The sequence below is a fragment of the Lathyrus oleraceus genome, chromosome 4 (assembly GCF_024323335.1).
Source record: "Lathyrus oleraceus cultivar Zhongwan6 chromosome 4, CAAS_Psat_ZW6_1.0, whole genome shotgun sequence".
NCBI lineage: Eukaryota > Viridiplantae > Streptophyta > Magnoliopsida > Fabales > Fabaceae > Lathyrus > Lathyrus oleraceus.
Genome location: NC_066582.1, coordinates 71,488,724 through 71,494,104, shown reverse-complemented (window position 1 = coordinate 71,494,104; position 5,381 = coordinate 71,488,724). Strand labels below are relative to the sequence as shown.

The window sequence follows — 5,381 nt, the reverse complement described above, 5'->3', positions numbered from 1 at the left end:
ACTCATCATCTAATGGCCAGGGTTTGGACGCGTGGGGACGGTGGTGGAAACCACCACCTTCTCCAGTGAGAAGGCTCAGTCCGGCCACCAGTTGCAGGTTTTGAAACCTCAACTAAAACACGTGATCCATATACCAAATGAAAGCTGGGGTGATGTACATCACCCCTGTGACCTTAGTTTTTGCTCAAGATTCTTATGGAAGAAGAAATCCGAGGTTGAAAAACAAGGTGTTCAATTTGAAGTTAACCAATTCACAAAATCAAAGCCACCATTGGCTTGCCTCTCATATGAGGACTTCAGAAATGCAAACCAACACAAGAAATGCACAAGATTCAAAGAGCACAATAAACCTTTGCAGAGCATCTTTCAAGAGCACAATTCAACCAATCCTTTGCTTGCAGCTTGATCTGGATGCTTGGTATGAGAGCTAGGCTTATGAATTAGTTATGATAATCAACTGATGTTGTTGAAAATCACACTTGAAAAGGAAAAGTGAAAAATGCAAATTCCTTTGGTGAGAGGTTAGGGAAGCAATTCAGCAGAGGTTCAAGCGCCTTCAGGTTGCCAATTGAATGAAATGATGCTTCTATTTATAGATGGAAATGCAAGGCAAGGGTGATCAAACTCGTGTGCATGAACTTGGGTCCTCTATGCATGGGCCTGTACAGGCACATGTGAGGCCCAAAATCCATTGCAAATGAGTGTTGAACATCAACCAAACTGAATTGGACGCGCGGATTGCAAGGCATTAGCTTGTGCGTGAAGATTTGACATGAAGTGCATAATTGATCATAAAACTTCATCTCTTCGAAAGTACCAATTAGAAAATCCAAACATAAGCATGTGGATAATGGTTGGAAAGGTATTGACATAAGGAAAAATGTTATGTTGAACAAAAGTTCATTTGGAGTTTGGAAAATATTGAAAACTGGCAATGAAGTTCAAGGTACAAAACATGTATTTGAAAATTTTGCCAAAAATGACCAACTTCAAGCCCTTCTGTTTCAATTATGATTGCCTCAAATGACAACACCTTCAACATAAAAGTTGTAGATCTTTTCAAGACAATTAATTTGGACTTAAATTTTGCATCATTTGGAGTTTTGATGAGGAAGTTATGGGGACTTGAAGTTGGACTTTTTCAAGATTCAATGGCTTTGGTCCAAAGTGACCTATAATGTTTTGTATTATCACATGTACTTATTTTAGGATTATGAAATTTTTCCCAACATAACATTTGAATTATACATCTTAAAATTTCCAATTCACTTGGTCTCACACCAAAATCATAAAAAATGAAGGAGTTAGGTCCATGGGAAGTTGACCAAAAATTAGGGTTTCCGTCAAAATGACCTATAATGTTTTGAAATTAATAATGACCTTACAAGTTTCAAATGGATTTTTGATGAAAATGAAAGTTTTTAATATGGTTCGTAAGAACATTGTTTCTCTTGGGGTCATCTTCATTTGACAAACACATCAAAAGTTAGGTCTCATTGAATTTCAACATAGTCAGATGAAATAACTGATCAACTTCTCAAAGCCAAAATTCAAATCTTGACGAATGAATGATTAAGGATACTCACATAGGCTCATATATGCATAAAATGATGAATTAAAGAACTTCCCTTGATTGAATTTGATCATAGGTTGAGGTTGCTTCATGAGCAAGGCACAGTCAATGCATAGATGAATTAGGGTTTCCTTGGGAAACAATCCTCAAGCCCATTGGTTTATCTTGATCAAATTGACAAATTGAGATACTTGGGAGGCATATATGATTATTGAGAGCTTTGGGAACCATTTTCATGCTTGCTTTCATCTTCATTTGGCCATATCAATGAGCATGGGGGCCTCCTAGGAGCCTTGGATCACATGACTGCTTAAGCTTCAAAACAAACAAAGTTAGTGACATATTTTTGTGCTTTTGGTTAGTAAACAAAATAAGAAAACCAATAATATACAATTCAAGCATGCTTGGTGGTCTCAAACAAACTCACACAAGTCCCAACCCTAGGGTAAAAGAGCCAAGATGCTATGATCCTCGAGGCAAAATGCAATGAGCAATGATATGATGCCATGAGGGATCTTAGGGTCAAAATTAGGGTCTTACACCCATAACTCACAATGATCAGACTTATGCTCTACACCATTTGGATAAGGCATCTCAAAAAGTTCCCTTTTTGTTAAATCAAATGCAATAATAACTTCGATCAATGAATCAGAATGTCAAGCCAACCAATGAATAGCATCGTTAAAGAGCGATCCTACTCTAGGGTCAATCTTGTCGATTGTGTAAAGGAAGTAAGTATCCTCAATTTATTTCCACTTGTTATCTCTCAATGAGAAATATTCCAAACGTGAAAGATCTTCCTTGGCTGGAATACAAGATAGATAAACCACCAAGTAATCATCTCTTAATTGATCATATCTAAAACCATACAGATAATAGAAATAACGTAACTCTAAATTTGTTTCAAATTCACCCGGAGCTAAAGGTATTTGTTTGTGAACTTTGGTGCATGGATTCAATATGCAGAAACCGGAAGAATTATGGAAAAGTATAAAACCTCTACAGGAACTTATAATTTGAATAAGAGAGTCAGCATGGGGATGCAAAATATTGCACTATTTAACAAAAGCATTCTCTAAGTGAAATTGTTCTTCAAAATTTATAGATGTTGTTTGCCCAAAATCACTTGATATGAATTCAATTCTACGAATGTGTGGTGTAGGTTGAAAATGTGATTTGGCAAAATTGGGATTAGAGATAAGAGAAAACCAAAGTTTAGAAACACACTGGAAACGAATAAGAGACTTCACCGGTAAACATAAAAGGATTTCGATTATCAATTCTTCATGCACATAAGGGTTCGGTGGTGTCGGTGTTGTCGTCTTCGTCTTTCTCTTCTTCTTCTCTAAGTGTCTTTCTTTTCTTCGTCTCTTTCTCATTGTTTGCTACGCTAACAGCATGAAGTTCATCAACCTTCTTATTGTTTTTTTTTTCTAACAGAGTTAAGCAGAGAAACAAAGAATTGACAATAAAATGAAGATTTGTTTACTGATTAAGTTTTTAATTTCTTTTTGCAAATAAAATTAAGATTTCTTTTAAAAAAAATATTTTACTCAATTTAATAAGATTTGAATTTAATAAGACTTGATTTATTATATTAAAAAAGAGATTAAATGTTATACACTGTCAGTGTAAAATTTTTTACACTGTCAATGCATCACAATCATCCGTTTATATTACTTTTTAAATGGTTAAAATAAAAGTCAAACATTTTAAATAAATCAATGGTTGTGATTAACTGATAGTGTAAAAAATCTTTATACCGTCAGTGTATATCAATTAAATTCATTAAAAAATCAATTTAAATTTTTATTTATTTAGAATTGCTCAAAACATATGATTCATTCTAACCTATAAAAAAAAGGTTAAAGATAGTACACAGATTGTGTAAAGTAGTTTTACACTATTATCGTTAATGAATTTTCAAATTAAAGTGTAATGTGGTGGGATGCAAGTCGTTGATTGGTTGAGAATGCAAAATTATTTTACACTATCAATGCACCATCCCTTTTTTCAAAACGATTTGTGTGGTTTTTTTAAAATTTTATTTTTAATTTTAATTTAAACTTATTTAGATTTATTTTTATATGACATTGTATTTGGCCAAAAACTGTTTTAAAGTTTTTTTAATTATATCATTTTTTTATGTTTGAAAAAATAATGTTTTTTATATCATCTTTTATCTTTATCTTTTCATCTTATTTCTTTTGAAATTTTATCTTTTCTAAATTATATTTTTTAATATAAAATTGTTGAATCTTGACCAAAAGTAAAATAAAATATAACAAATGGTTTAATTAAAATTGTTTTGGCAATAAATATGATATTTTAAAATATAGTAACAATTATTTAAAAGGTATTTTAAATTTTTTATTTTACTTTTTTATAGATATATTATAGTTATTTAATTTGGTCTTATTTTGAATATTTAATTAGTATATAGGTCAAGATAAAAAAAATGATTTACTACTCAAGATATGATACAACCAAGATACTTTAATAAAAAAATTAATTTAAAATAAATTCTAAATGAAAAAAATAATAACATATTTAAAAATAGTAAATTTAATTATTAAAAATATTCAAGTTAAGTTATTTCTAATTATAAAATAATATTAATAAAGTCCAAAAAAATACATAATAGAATCAAATGGTCAAGGAGTACACAAAATTACAAAGGAAAAAAAAAGGAGAATACAAATATTAGATTTATATTGACAAAAGTTTCACCGCATCCAATGAAGATTTGAGATTTATTCTTTTTACGCGCAACATTTTGAAAATTTTTAAAAGCAAATACTACCTCCGTTTTTTATTATATATCGCTTTGGAAAAATATTTTGTACCACAATATAAGTCGTTTTAAAATACAAATGAGTCATTAATGTTATTTTTCCTATTATACCCTTAAATATTTATTATTCTCTCTCCTTTCAATTATGTCAATTTGTCTTTTCAATATCTTTAATGAAGGACAATTTTATAAAACCCTTCATAATTTCTCTTTTTCATACCATAATTATTATATTTCTTAATACGTGTGAAAAGTCAAAAACGACTTATAATAAAAAACGTAGGGAGTATCATTTATTCCATTAGTTGAGACATCAAACCGAGAGGAACTGTGGCATAATGACCAAACTTCAAAATCAACCTTTATGGTTATGCTATCCCAAATAAGATCATTTTCATCTATATGTCTATACTAAGGGACTATTGTTGAGGTCTTTTTTTCATTGAGTCCTCTTAAGTGTCACGGAGTGTTCAACTTTTGAATTTGTATTTTGATTTATACTTGAATTTTGAATCCTTCTTGTGAGTACTTTGATGACTTATTTTTTCATTTCTATTTCATTTTTTTCTCGAATGTTGATTTATCAACTTTTCTTTTCTCTTTTTTTATTCATTTGTTTTCTTTTCTTCAGACATACTCATCTTCTTGAATGTTCCTCAGTTTCTACAAAGCTACCAAAATCTAAAATGTTTCTATTTCAACAGCAGCTCCAAACTTAGAATAAACAAAGATCTGAGAAATCAACTCTTTATCTATGAACAGGGTAGAGTATTGCTTGAGCCGAGGGTTATGATGTGTGGTGATAACAATAAAATGGATAACAGGCTCAAAGTGGGTTAACAAAGGATTAACACGATTAAATAGAATGGCTAAAAGGCTTAATGCTAAAACAAAATAAATAGTGGCCTGACACAGTCGCATGTGTCAGGAACACTAAAGGCCACGCTCGTGTCAGGAACACTGAAGGCCACGCCTAACCAAGAGAAGAGACAGTGGCCTGACACGGTCGCCTGT

General features: G+C 31.3%; 1 pseudogene; it reads right to left on the bottom strand.

The window, feature by feature from the left end:
• Positions 1 to 2,109: 2,109 nt before the first annotated feature.
• Positions 2,110 to 2,973, bottom strand: LOC127136072 (F-box/kelch-repeat protein At4g19930-like; annotated as a pseudogene).
• Between the last annotated feature and the right edge of the window lie 2,408 nt (positions 2,974 to 5,381).